Source organism: Sphaerodactylus townsendi, linkage group LG01 (genome assembly GCF_021028975.2).
Source record: "Sphaerodactylus townsendi isolate TG3544 linkage group LG01, MPM_Stown_v2.3, whole genome shotgun sequence".
NCBI classification, from domain to species: domain Eukaryota; kingdom Metazoa; phylum Chordata; class Lepidosauria; order Squamata; family Sphaerodactylidae; genus Sphaerodactylus; species Sphaerodactylus townsendi.
The window spans coordinates 46,240,103-46,255,175 of record NC_059425.1 but is presented as its reverse complement, the minus strand read 5'-3'; the positions used below and the strand labels follow the sequence as shown (position 1 = coordinate 46,255,175).

Genomic DNA, 15,073 nt, shown 5'->3' with positions numbered 1-15,073 from the left:
AGAATGCCGTTTGCAAAGCGCAGCCATGCGAAGCACTGGAGTTCAGCCAATGCACTACCTGTCTACGGAGTGCCCATCCATGCAAACGCTCCATTGCTGCAGCATTGCCAATAACACCAACAGCCCAATGCTGTAATTGGCTGTGCAGAAACAGCCTAAATATACCCTGCTCCCTAAGTGTCTCCTTGTAGGGCATGATTGCAGGACAGGATTTGAATGCACTTCTGTGGAGCTCTATGGAATGTTTTTGTTGCAGGAAAGCTATTTGAATCACCACTGTCCACCCCACAATGTGTTTTCGTGTGTAAGGGCATGGGTATGTTCCTCTTGTTGTATTCCTGATGTGGGTGACAACTGTTGACATCACGAAGGCATGCTCACATTGGGGTCTTGTCATTATGCCTCCCCATACTTTCTGATTCATGATGCCTAGAGCTTATGACCCTCAATACTCAGTGGTTCCTATTGTCACATTTCCTTAGGTTTTCATAGTCTTAATCATTTACTAGTCATCCATCTGTCCTTTAGCACTCAACAGTCACAGTCTCACAATTATCACTAAAAGAAACTTTTAGGTGCTTCAAAAACAGTTCAGCACAACACTTGCCCACACCTCCTGTCCTCTTTCTTGGGATGTTGTCAGAACTCCAACACTTCAGTATGTCACTTTTTAGTCCAAGAAAGATAGAGAAGATATAGTGGGGTGGCATTTATAATCAGATTCTGAACTCCCCAGTTTTCAAGCTCAAACTTCTTGCCTTCTCCTCCTTCATTTCTCTTATGCATAAATGGAGTCCCCAAGCACACACTTAGCAACTGCCCTTTGCATGATCTCTGTGGTTCATCCACAGCTCAGTAGTTATCATCATACGGTGGCGGGGGAGGGCAGAGAGAGAGAGAATTGTGTGCTGACCAGCATCACCTTTCCCAGGCCTTGCTTGGGGCAAGGGTTCTCTGACCCCACAGGCAGAGCAGGTGACAAAGCTTTGACTGACCTTGCCATGTTCTTCTTGCCTCACTACTTTTTAAAAATAAATAAGAAATAAAACAAGGGAACAAGGTGTGCAGTTGGACACCGTGGCGGGGGAAAAGCTCAAATAATGAAATAAAAGCAGAGCATTTATTTAAAACCCTTGTGTTTCTGTATCTCAATTAATTATTATTTTCATTTAGTAAATATATTCCACCCCTCAAGAGAACCTGCCAAGTTGCCTAGTAATTTCTGTATGCATGTAATAATAGATGGGACCTGCAATTGTATTTTGCTAACATTTTGAGCCTCTTGCATCACAGGACAGTTCATTCTGCCAAAGGAAAAAGGGCTTCTGCCAGCTTCTGCCATCCAACATTATTTTACCCTTCACCATGAGCACTGGAGCTCATCCATCTTGCAAATGAGAAATAAACATTATTTATGTTTGACTGCTTTCAGCATTTGGATGTCATGTTATGGTGCAGAAGAAAAGCATGCCACTTCTGCTGTGTCCAATCTTGGGCCTCCAAAACGAAAGCTTCTCTTTTGTATATGGTGACATTGCCAAGAGGCCCTCTTTGAGCTCTGCCATGACTGTATGACCTTGGGAAGGGTCTCCTTTCTGACCTATAAATGGGGTGGGTAATAATAATCCAAATTGAATAGCTGTCTCCTTGCTAATTGGTTCATTACAAACACTCATTTCTCTAGTATATCATAATGAGATACATCTTGCAATAAATATGCCAACTAAGCACTATAGTATTGTCTGTCTAATTTAATGGACCCACAGTGGGGAAGAGAGACAGTTCATGTTTCACATCTCATTTTGCCATTGAATAACCAATAACACATTGCTAAAAGCTGGCTACATTGAACAAGTGCTTCATTTGCTGCTTTGGCTTTCTGCTAAATTGCAGCACTTTGATGGCAGGAGAGTGGAGAAGGGGAGAGAAGAAGCTGACTGTTTTCTAAAAAGATGATCAGCTGACATTTAATTGCGGTTATGCTTTTTTTTTTATATTGCTTTTGGCTTAACCTTCCCCTCTCCTCCTGTACTACCTAAATAACAGAGCGGTATCTTTTGCCATGGAAAACAAAAACCTATTAAATGTCAGGCACAAAGGGGAATAAAAAGATGCTGACATTTTGCTTTGCAAGGACAAATTAATTTATGAAAAGAATGTATGCTTGCCACAACTCATGGAAAAAAAAATCTCTACGGGGAAAATTATATTAGCTAAAAGAAAATGCTAATATAAACTCCTGGTAGTTTTGAAATCATAAGAATGATCCATTTTTACTTAATATCAAAGTGTCTCAGACCAGTGATCTTGTTCCGCATATATGGTGGTACAGTTTTGTTACTTTCTGTGGCACCCTGTTGCACACGGAACACAAGAACAGATCCATCACTGCAAGGAAGAACACTCACGTTTTACCAACAAGAAAAGATTGCAGTTTGGTTGCTTAGAATGTGCACTCTGGTTCATATGCTACAGAAATGGCTAACTTTCAGGTACCAGGTGAAAATATTTTTATGTTTCCTCTTCCTTTTCATTGCTGGGATTAATGTTTATAAGTGGATAATGTAATGTTTATTGCTGCACTGAAGCTGAGGGTTTTTGCTATTACAATTGCTGCTTTTACATTTTAGTTTCAAATTCTTCATTGCTAGGTCTTTTTTTTATTCTGATTTTATTATACTTTATTATCATTTTGTTATTAAATTGATCCCAGTCTTTTGTGAAGGAACTGAAAAGGTTTATTTATATATTATACAACTTGGGCCTAGAGGTCCTAACTGCAGCAACTCCATCAGACTTCTTAATCAATAACAGAGCATTGGGCAGCCCAATCCAGAGCCCCAAGTGGCCACTGCCACTGCCACATGGTGCCACTGCCACATCGCTCTGCCATCTCCACCTCTGCCATTTGCTTTGCCATTTCCAGCAGCACAGGGAGGCAGAAAAAGCAGTATCCCCCATACTGATGGAAAGCTCTTTGGGTGGTGTAGGTCCAAGGCCCAGGTGACAGAGTAAGTGTCACAAAGCTGGGGTGTGCCCCGGGGAGGGCCACAACATTTGCACAAGTGGATTCAGCCTCTCTCTCTGGGTTGGGCCGTTAGTCCCAGACCCCAACAGGAGGCAGTTAGCCTCTCATCCAAACTGCAAACATTTCTCAAGTTTACCATCCTTTGTAACTCTATTTTATAATAGAATGTTGTCTGCTGTCTTATTCGCATGATGCTGCTTTATACTGGATCAGACCATTTAGTCCAGGGGTCCCCAAACTACGGCCCGGGGGCCAAATGTGGCCCCCTGAAGGCATTTATCCGGCCCGCCAGGCATGGCGGCGATGGCTCCATTCATGTGCAGTGGGGGCTCGAGGGAGAGGAGGAACCGGCCCCAACGGCTGTTGATTGCAGTTACATGATGGCACCCCCAAATCTCCATGAATTTTCTGACCCAGAGTTGGAAACCTTACATGTGGCAACGCCTGCTCTGCCCTTCCCTCTCAGCTACTCCATGTGTTGCTCTCAGGCTTTCTGTTCCGCCTCACTCCCATTGGCATCAGCCAGGCTGGCGAATCGCTCACTGGCTGCTAGGGAGGAAAGAACCCAGGAAGATACCTGATCCTGGGTTAGATGGAATGCTTCATTGGGAAAGTTCTGCTTTTTTTTTACAGGGGAAGGTATTCCACAGCCTCCCCAACAATATTTGGAGCCCACCCTGTACTTGACATACTTTAGTCACTGTTCTAAAAATAGACCATGACAGAAAGGCTGAAAGGTGAAATCAAACATTTTACAATCATTTGTGCATAGGAATTTGTTCATAGTTTTTTTAGTCCGGCCCTCCAACAGTCTGAGGGGCAGTGAACTGCCCCCTGTTTAAAAAGTTTGAGGACCCCTGATTTAGTCCATCAAATCAGCTTTTTCTACTCAGACTGTCAGCTCTCCAGAGTCTCAGAGTGAGGTCTTCGATCCTTTTAACTGGACATATCAGGAATTGAACTTGGGATCTTCTGCGTGCGAAGCGATTTTTCCCACTTGGCCATGTCCCCTCCTCCTCACAAGCTCTGCTCTTTGTGCCCTCATTTGCAGAACTGAGGCAGGTGGTAACTAAAGACTAGTTTTTCTCAGTGATAGCACATCACATGACGAATGCCCTCCTCCTTGTAGCACCCCTGGTACTTCCCCTACTCGGAAGCTGCAGAGAGCTATTGAGGTTCGGACTCGAGCACTGTATCATTCACACACTGTGACCATTTATTCATATCCTAAACTATGTATAAACTGAGATCTTCGCTTGTGCATGTATGTTTGTTTCACTGAGACAACCAGCCCATAGGTTTAAACAATCAAGGAGTTAACTTTCACTTGTGGTGTGAACATAACATTGAGGAAAGACAGGTAGAGGTTACACGGTTTCTTTTCCATTGAACTTTTAAACTGTTTCTTTGTTCCATAATTTGGGATCTTTCACTGCAAACTGACCCTCCTCTCCACGGCTTCACTCAGCCAGACACACTGTCAGCTCCCTGTTGCTCTCTTCAACCCTCTTAACTGCCGTTTTTTCAACTGTCCCTCTCCCTAATGTTTGGTCAGCTCCCATCGGTCACTTTAGGGAGAGGCAGAACTTAACCTGTCCACCACAGCAATCCTATGTTCTGGACTCAATTCAAGTGGATGAGTTTGACTATTAAAGACATAAACTGTCTGGCACTGAAATATCTCCAAGACTGCCTACTCACATTTGAACCCTCTTATATTTGAAAAATCTGCCACTGAGGATTTGTTCAAGACTGGCCAGTTCAATAGTCACTCCAATATTGTGGAATCAACTTCATCTTCATTTCCTTCTTTTCGGGGTGGGGGGGTGAAACTTTTTTGTTCTGCCCGCTGTTTGAATTGGAGTCCAGTCTCTTGAGCTTTCAAATATATTATATGTTATTATTACATCATTGTTAATTGTTTTGTATTTGATTTTCACTGTGAATCATCTTGAGAATCTTTATGATTGAAGGGCAGGCTAGAAATGCTGTAAATAAATAACAAGAAGTGCATTTAAGTCTTTCTGCCAAGGGCCCCCACAGTTGAAGGCCATGGGAAGAAGATACACGGTGCCATGCCTTATCAAACAAGCCTTCTCAGCTGCAACCAGACTAGTATATGGATCTTAGCCAGAAGTAGATAAATGTGTGTGGTACTGAAAGATAAATCACAAAGTTGCTTACCTCAAGATTCACAAAAAATTCCTAGAAACAGCAAAAAGAGGTCTTATTTTGCCACGATTAAATAGTTTTTAAGAGTCACATCATGTGGAAGCTGCCAGGATAATTCATGGGGGTATGTAAGCAGCACTGTGTATCTTAAAGAGAGAGCTGTACTTTGAAATTAGTAGAACAGAATTCATTGTCTTGCTGAGGGGGAACAGCCTAATATGAATGGCCAGTGCTACATTGTGAAAAACTCCCATCATCTGCTGCCTTGAGGACAATGGAGAGACTGAAATCATTTATTCGTTTTTGTTCCACACTAAAGCAAGGTGCAGTTGCACTACAGCACCTAGAAAAGATTTTTATCTTGAAGAGTTTAGCAGTAGAGGCATGCCTAGAGCACTGATAGAGTGCACTGATAAGCAAGTGTTGCATAAGCATGGAGGCCCCAGGTTCAAATGTTTCCCTACACGACCCATCTGTCAGCCCCTCACATCTGCACTACAGATTATAACAAGAAGGGAGCCTGTTAGGAATTCAAGGAGAGAGGACCCATTTGGAAAGTGTACCCCCCCCCCCCAATATTCCCTGAACAGATTCTGTAGCACACATTCTAAAGGGTTCTGGGTGTTTTTAACGTCTGTTGTTTTCTACAATTTGTTTGTTTTTGTTTTCTGCTCCACAAACATGACCTCTTCTGCCTGCTTGTTTATACACTTTTCTGTAGTAAATCTGATTTATCCTATACAACTTCTGCTATCTTGTTCAGTTAACCTGTGTTACAGTTATATGGCACCTGTCTCCTCCCTGCTTTCAGCACTTCCCTAGCGTTAAAAAAGTTCTGCTTTTGGGATATACCGTAATTAGGGACACTCCCTAATTACTCTCAATCATATTAGAATTTTGTACAATAGCCTACTTTTCTTTACTGTTTGTAGGAAAACACAATTTCAAATTTCCTCCCTCAGTTTCCCCTCCTCACTTCCATCGTTTTGCATATCCCTGTACCATTTTTAACTATAAGTGTACTTTTTGCATATCCCTGTACCATTTTTAACTATAAGTGTACTTATTCCTCATGAATTCCCTTGCCTCAAGTTTTTTTCTTTTATGAAAACTACTTTGCTTATGCTTTGCCTTTTGCTTTCCCCCCACCTCTTTTAATGATAATTTTTACAATGCTTACCTTTACTCTTGAACACTTTACAAGTCTTAGGCTTGTACACTCTGGGTTGCCACTGTGGGGAGCCCACCAGGTTTTCTGCTAGCTAAAGAGGACGGAGAGATCTTTTTCAACCCCCAGAAAGGCTGTCATGGGACTCATGTAAACAAGGGCTACGCATGACAAGGATGGAGTAAGAAAGGACATTAAGCCGAAAAGTTGGTGGGCTCCAACCCTGTTGGAGCATTTTTGGGCTTGATTCTGTAATTTCAAACATCCTTTAAATATGTTTTAGAAATATTCATGAGGCTCTCCTCTTTTATTCATATACTTTTATGTCTTCATTTGACTTATATTACTGGCTGGCCACTGAAAAAGTGAATTCTGAGTGTCAGCAATCCATAGACAATATTAATCCCATAAAGAAATATAAGTGTATGAATAAGGTTTTTTTTTTAACACTACTCATTTTGTCCTATCATTGAATTTATCCTGCAAATGTTTCTAAATGGCTAGGCATTCTTTTTCTTCAATTCAGGAGTGTCTGTCAATAATTATCCCTTTTACAGAGAATCAGTTTCTTTACTTACTATTCAGCTATCATATTTTAAATTAATTTTTATTATTTATTTGTTAATTACAATATTTGGTTGGGAAACTGTCACGGGGAGAGGCTTCAGTCTCTTTTCTCCCTGTGTGCCACAGGCCCAGCCAGATTGTTGACTGCCTAGGAACTAAGATTTAGTACGGAATTCCCATTATACATTTGTTTGACAGGATATGGAGGCATACACTGGTGGATCCATAAACAATACATTGCATATCTAGACCCCCTTGAGTTACTTACCAAGGCAAGGTTTGAATCAGACATTTTCTCAGTCACTGTTCAGTTGCTGGTAGTTGTAATGATGGTGCTCAGCATGCACTTCTGAGGTAAAATTAAACAGAATTTCAGTACTGATTTTTAACTTTTACTGAAAAATTAAAGTCTTTAATTGTTTTCAAATTACACCAAGAACTCATATTTATGAGAGTGCAGTGGTGCAATGGGATGTCCCATTGCATTCATTTAATTAGTTATACCTTTGGTTTATATGGAGTGACCTTGTAATGCAGTTATAGATTTTATATATTTGCAATTATACAGATCAATTTCCCTAAATCAGGTCCTGTTCTAGTTTCCACAAAAGTCAGCTGCAGTTTTGATGCTAAATTCCATGTTGGAAAAATTGAGTGTTTACATGAAAGGAGAGTCATAATTTTAGGTTATTTTTGTCAATTAGTTTACTCATTACCCTCACCTCTTTTTTAAAGGCCTAGTTTTAATCCCATTTTGTAATTTTCCTCCGCAATTTCCCTTATGATGACAAAAGTCTGTTCATTTAAAAGGAGACTGGAATAGTGAATGACTGTAAAGTGTGGGAAAATGTTTTAAATATATTTCCTAATTCTACCCATCCCCCCCTTGTTTTAGCAGATTCACATGGGATCTAATATGGTTATCATTCCCAGAACAAGCAGTTGGCCTAGCAATTGTATGACCTGCCGTAATGTTGATGGAAGCTACAGAAGGGTAATTAAAGGTAAGCAAATGACAAATAACTTTCTATTAACATGCATTAATCCCACAGTGCAGTGTGGTAGTTTAAAAACTAACAAGTTAATATTAATGTGGAATTTATATTAAAGTGAAATTTTATTAATTTATTTAGATATGTATATCCTGCTTTTCTTCCCAGTGGGAACCCAAAGCAGCTTACAGCACCACTTTCTTTCCTTTCATTTATCCTTACAACTATCCTGTGAGGTAGGTTAGGAGAGAGAGTGTGTGTGTGTGTGTGATGGCCCCAGGTCATCGGACAAGTTCCCAGTGCAGAGTGGAGATTCCAACTTGGGTTTTCTATATCATAGTTCAACCTCTAACAACCATGTCAACTGTTTTATTTTAGTCTGGTTTATTCATGGCCAGTTTTTAAAATACTAAAAGTTTCTAACTGAAACATGAAATATCCAGTTTTTCCATCTTTGCAAGACTGTCAAGAGGGAAGTTGCAAAATATCTGACATTTTCCTTTTATCGTAGTGGAATGAAAAACTTTTCCAGGCCAGTATATGATTGCCTACTTGACAGTGATCATTATCTGTTTTCTGCATGTGCAGGGAGATGTTTAAAATTGCTTTTGTAACAAAACATCTATCTAGTGTTGATTATCCATCTATCTAGTGTTGATTATATCCTTGGGAGGAATTAAGCATGATTTACATAAAATTAGTATATCTAGCATCTTGAGGTAAAATGTGTAACTATCTTCAGAACTACTCTGGGCATATCAATATCTGTAGAAGCTATAGTTTCCATGTTTCTATCTAATCTAATAGCAGACTGATAAGTCCTCTTTGTAACTTTATAATCATGTTTCCTTGCGACAAATGATGAAATCACAAGAACGTATATTTTGCACAGAGAAAGCAGAAAAACTCCAACATTAGGTTTTTTTTCATGATCATAAATCATGTATTTTTTGTATCTCCTGAAATAAATTGTTTAGGATTTCTCCAGATCTTTTATCTCATGGTAAAATCCAATCAAAAACTACTTGATTGGATTGTTTGAGAGATCAAAATTTGTTTTGCTAGATAAAAAGTTGTTATACACATGCATATATACACACATGTATACTCAAGAACAATATGGTATACTATTGAAAGTTTGTTCTTATTCTTGCATATTGAATTACAGTAGAGACAATAGCTTTTTGCGTTTTCACAGAAATGCAGTTTCTGTGGTAGGGTAGGTTACTCCTCTTGCTTCCTTGTTTTCATTCCTCTCTCAGTGCACAAGCTGTGTCCTTTTAAAATTGTTTTGGTAACTAGAAAAGGAATAAGAACTCAAAGAGTTTATATTGATGTCGCAAATACTTTGCATTATCCATGATACATAGGTACATGATATCTCCCCCACACACTTTTATAATACCATGGAATTTGTATTGAATTAGATCAATATACTAATAATAACTGAGTTTTAATAAAGATAGAAGAATACAGGAATGTGTTGAAGTGTTTTTTTTAAGTGTTCTGTTATCCATGTACAATAAAAAGAAAAATTTGAATGGGTTTTCCAGGTATTTCAGTCTGTTTATACAGTTATCTTGTTGATAATTAAATAATTCTATATTTTGTCTAGTGGTTTCTGTGCGGATGGGCATATTTATTCTTCCAATGTGTTGTCATTTGTTTCTGACAACTGTCGGTGAGGTAGAGTTCTGCTCAATTTTGATAGGGGAAATCTGGGATACTTGCCTGTAATTTAGAAGAACAGTTTTGGATCGACTTGTAGCCTAAGATTTCTTTGATATAATAGACAACTCCAGCCTGATGTCTTTTAATTTGGCAACTGGACCACCAGATATGATAATGTCCACAACTTCAACAGGAATGTCCATATTTACTTTCTGAATACCAGTTTAGTTTGTTTTTGGGAATCTACCTAGTATTTTGAATGTAATTTCCCTAAAATTGAGGTACCTCATTTTTGATGACTGTGCTTGCCAAATGGCATTCCAAATCATTTTCACAAGTGATTCCCTAGAGGTCTATGTTGTTTGGAGTAGTCTCCTAAGTGTAATGGGCATATTTCTAACTGAAGATATGAACCTGAATTGTTCATGATATTTGAAACAGCATCTTTAAAGTTATGGGAGTCACTATTTCAGTAACTGTTTCTGTTCAGGTTTTTTGTTAAGAACTGGAATTTAGCAGATATGGGTTATTTACAGATTTTGATACCACCTTGTATGATTTTAGATATCCTGTTCATCTCCTTGTTATCCTAGTGTATATTTTGAAGTTGCACATTTGAAATACTTGAATGAAAATGTAAATATGTTAAACTTGAAGTGGAGTTGTTTTGGCATAGAGCAGAGGTCACTATGAGAGTGGGGGTAGCTGTGAATTTCCTGAGTTGTACAGGGGGCTTGATTAGATTAACCTTTGGGCCCCTTCCTATGTTTCTATGTTAGCTGTGTTTGCAAACATTGACTAGCTAGTTTACAAAACAGAAAAAGAGTTCGTTTTTATACCCCATTTTTCTCTGCCGTAAGGAGTCTCAAAGTGGCTTACAGTCACCTTCCCTTCCCTCTGTACTACAGCAGGCACCTTTGTGAAGCAGGTGGGGCCGAGAGAGTTCTGTGAGAACTATGACTGGCCTAAGGTTTCATGTGGAGAAATGAGGACTCAAAACCTGTTCTCCAGATTAGAGTCCACAGCTCATGTGGAAGAGTGGAGAATCTAACCTGATTTTTTCAGATTAGAGTCTGCTACTCAGTCACTATGCCGTGCTGACTCTCAGGAGTTTTGGCCCTTGGAATACTAGCTCTTTGGAAAGGGTGCTGAACTTTCCACTGTTGGTTATGGTATTTCTGCTATCTCAGATGTCTTCTGTAACAGGAAAAGCACAAGCCATGTTGTTTTAATCTAACTTAGGGGTGTCATAAATCTTCTGCTCTAATTTTGCCTTCTTTCATGCTGTGTGTGATCAACTTCAGGAGTGGTTATACCTCTGGCTTGTACCTGTTTTTTCTCCCCTTTCTGAAATGGTGCCAGTGGCCTCAGGTAATTTAAGTTGTGGCCTGTGGTTGCCTGGCAACTTTACAAAAGCCTTCTCATTTCTCCCAGTCAGAGCTTTTGTTAAAAATGTTTTTCACAAAGACAGTGCTAGCAGCAGGGGGTAGAGGGAGGCAGCAGTGCAGCAAGGAGCCCCCCACCCCCACCCCAAGTTAGGGTTGTTGTGTGCAAGAGACAGAAAACAAAGGTCAAGGAAGAGAGGAGTACCCAGGCTATCACATACTTATTAACTTACTGCTTCTATTATTTAGCATGTATTTGCTATTCAGTTCCGTAATGTGCTAATATGTTATCGGATCAACCCAGTTTTACACTATGGAAGAAACTTGCTTCCTGCAAGATAAAGGGGCCGTCTAGGTAGAGGGAGCAAAATGTCAAGTATCAGAAGTATGTATTCTTTTTTAAACAGGACTTCATGCTTGCACTTAACTTTAAGATTATTCAGCTGTCAACAGGAGAGGTTTGGTGTATCTGTAGTAAGACCAGGTACCACTGCTTTCTGCATCCTCTGTTTTAGGTGTTGCTTGGTAGTGCTCGAAGGAAGGACCAAAGATTAATCAACCTTACAGGCTTAGGCATTCTGGGTCAAATGACCCTTGTTTCAGAAATCACATGAGGCTGCTTTAAACTGAATCACAACATTGTTTCATCAGGGTCTGTACTGTCTACTCAGACTGGCAGTGACTATTTAGGGTTTCAGGTAGAAGTTTTTCACATCAAGTATTGGCAGGTCCTGAAATAGAAATGCTGGGGTTGAACCTTCTGCATGTCAAGCCAATGCACTACCAGTGAGCCATGACCCCTTCCCAGGCCTATTTGGCCCACAGCAACTCTTCAGGATTTTATGTAGAAGTTCTTCACATTGGGTACTACCAGGTCCTTTCAGCTGGAGATGCTGGGAATTCAACCTGTGACATTTTGCATGCCAAACTGTGCTATGTCCCCCTCTCATTTGGTAACTTGTTTGCTACCTAACAGAGGCCAGTAAAAAAAGTAAGGGGAAGTCAACATATCTTGCCTGTACTATTTATTTACAAGTAAGCTAACATAGGGGAAAGACTCTAATAATTATCCATTTCAGCAGAATTTCCAATACCTTGCATTTGTCCGTCCGTCCGTCCCCCCCCCCCCCTTTGCTTTTCAAAATAAACTTAAGTGGGAGGTGAGTTTCATCAGAGATGTCAGAGGCTGGTGTGCTTAACTCTTTTTCTGCTTGCTGCTTTTCCATTGCAACCACACAGCGTCTTCTCCCTCATGGCATTCCTGATATTTGTTTACCCTCAGAAATCTATGCCTGAAACTTTGCGGACCTTGGGGCTCACGAGGTCTTCTGGGAAGTGTAGTTCCCGCCTGGCCATTTTCAGCCTCAAGTGAACAGGAAGCTTTTCCAGCCTCTACTTTCAGACTGAAGTAAGGTAAAGGTGGGTGGGGTGCCACCGGGGGGGGAGTGCACGCCCAGTGCAGTGTGCCCCCCTTCCCCTGGTAGCTCAGCCTCTGATTGTTGAAGACTTTCACAGCTGGAATCAGCTGGCTGTTGTGGGTTTAAGTGGCTCAAGGTCTTTTGCATCATCAGCCTGCTTCTTTAATTGGAGATGCTGAGGATTAAATGTGGGTTCTTACAAATCAGATGCTGTACACCTGAGGGAATGAACCACTGGTACAAACCACGGGGACAGCATTAAACAAATACTGATACACCTTTTCATGTAGCTAGGTCATTTCTGCCTCATGGGCAGTGCTGGTTTTGCTCATGTGTAGAATGGTAGTGTTTGTGGCATTGCTTATAAATCAGTTCTTCCTGATCACTGCAGTGTCCAACCAGTTTTATTATTTAAATTTAGATTTTCACATCAGATAAGGGAATGACTGTTTGCTATATAGTTCTTGACTGTAAGCATACATTTATGCTATTGCTTGATGGAATGTTTCTTTCATAAGCAGCATTTACATGAAAGAGAAAGGCAGCATGATGTCTTTCTTTAAATAGTGTTGCACATATTTCCCACCCATGGTATGGACTGAAATGGGTCCTTCCTGGAAGGAATTGAGATACAGAGACCCTGAGAAATTGACTAGTCATACTCTGAAGTATGTAAAGAATGTGAGGAGAGGAAGTTGTGGCTGGTGAGTCAGCATGAATAATCATCTAGTTACAGTGAGCATGAAGACTGGGTTGTATTTTTTTCTTCCTTAATCATTTCATGAATTATTTTTAATGTAAGGAAATACGTGTATTATCCCTGGGTTGCCAGGAATATTTTTTAACCCATACCAGTACCACCTCTAGATAGTTTTAGATCCCTGGAGATACCCTCCTTCAAAGTGTGTGGAGACTAGAAAAGGAACGAGACACAGCCCAATGGTAAGCATGTTTCTCTCCTATTCTCTCTCTCTGTATGTCTCTTTGTCTGTGTCTTTGCAGACTGGGGAGCTTAACCTTGACTAGAATACAGAGCATTGACAGATGAGCAAAGTGATAGTCTGTTATGGACTGTATGGGTGTTTTTAATCTTTGTGACAATCTAATTCTTAACATGTCTCCTTTAGTTTGATCTGTTTTAACTTTGGGATAATGGTTGAGATCAGTTTTGCAGGAAAAATTGGGTGTGATAACTAGCTGTCCTCTCTACTGGGCATCTGATTTCAGAATTCAATGCTGGTTGTTACAAAAACCTAGTAGGTGCTTAATTATGGGTGTCATGTGTGATAGGTTTTAAAGGAATTTTAAAAAATTCATTTGTTGCATTTGTGTCACACCCACAGTGTCCCCTTGACATATACGGTCCCTTGCTCTATCACTGATGAAACGGCAATTCTGGCAGAATGATTTGCTTCCCTTTACTACATCCGCAAGTTGAATGATGATTTGAAAAACTTTTTTAATTGGGGTATTTTGGACTGATTGACCACAACAACTACGTAAAATAATGTCTGAGTACCTTAGCATCCTATTAACTTGAGACTTAGTGGGATTTTTGTAGTTGACTCCTTCAGAATTAATTCCACACCAGGGTTTATAAGATCTGTTTTACAGTGAATGCATGTCAATATACAACTAGTCCACATGATTGCCTTGTGTTGAAGATATCATCAGGTTGACTGCATTGTCCATGTGTCAGGTGCTATGCCATCAGAAGCATGTTTGCCAGTGGAAGAAGAAGAGTTGGTTTTTATACTCAGTTTTTCTCTACCTTTGAGGAGTCTCAAAGCTACTTACAATTGCCTTCCCTTCCGCTCCCCACAACAGACACTTTGTGAGATAGGTGGGGCTGAGGGAGTTCTGAGAGAACTGTCTACATCCCAAGGTTACCCAGCAGGTTTAATGTGGAGGAGAGGGGAATTGAACCCAGTTCTCATGACTAGAGTACATCTTTCTTGTGGAAGAGTGGAGAATCAAACTGAGTTCTTCAGATTAGAGTCTGCCCCTCTTAACCACTACATAGAAATGAGTTCAATATGTGTATCCATATAACTATTCTTCTCCATCCATGTACTTCTCCATCCCAATACTTATTCCTCTGAGGCAATGTTCCTTGGGTCTCCTATACCAAAGGTTGTGGGGTTACTGGCCACCGATCCCTGTATAGTCTTCCCCTGCCAGGCCCCTGATGCAGCACATACAAGGAGCCAATGTAAAGGTGATCTGTTCTCCTCTCTTCCAGCCATGGCAAATCCCGCCCCTTTCTTCCCTTGAGGGAGGGATGCAGAATGGTTTTGCATTAAAGATAGGTGGAAACCCACCAAGTCCTGTCCAGTCTGCAATTAATTTTCCAGACATCTGCATTTCATTCAATCTCCAAAATGGACTTGGGGAAAATGTACACCTCCTTCCCCTTTTCCATCCCACAACCAAATCTTTGTTTCTTTGCCTGCCAAACAAGCTGTATGGCAATTCAAAACTGTGTGCCAGTTCAGCAATTCTGTTCAATAACATCCTAATTCAAGCCAGGTGACTCCCAACAAGCTGCTAATTGGCCCCTACTCTTTAAAAAAGCTGCAGTTCTTGCCCCATGCCTCCTTTTTCTGAGGATCTGTTTGTTAGGGTGCTTCATACATGACAACTTTGTACATAGATTTGACATAGGAAAAAAA

The 15,073-nt window shown here is 40.4% G+C and overlaps 1 long non-coding RNA gene across 3 annotated transcripts in view; it reads left to right on the top strand.

The window, feature by feature from the left end:
- LOC125424762 overlaps nucleotides 1–15,073 on the top strand; it is a 294,553-nt gene that overhangs the window by 75,116 nt on the left and 204,364 nt on the right. The window contains exon 2 of one of the 3 annotated variants that reach the window (XR_007243277.1): nucleotides 7,834–7,939. This is a non-coding gene — a long non-coding RNA (uncharacterized LOC125424762). Of the gene's footprint in view, nucleotides 1–7,830; nucleotides 7,940–13,108; nucleotides 13,344–15,073 lie in introns of those variants that run through there. The other 2 variants (XR_007243278.1, XR_007243276.1) reach the window with 2 other exon arrangements.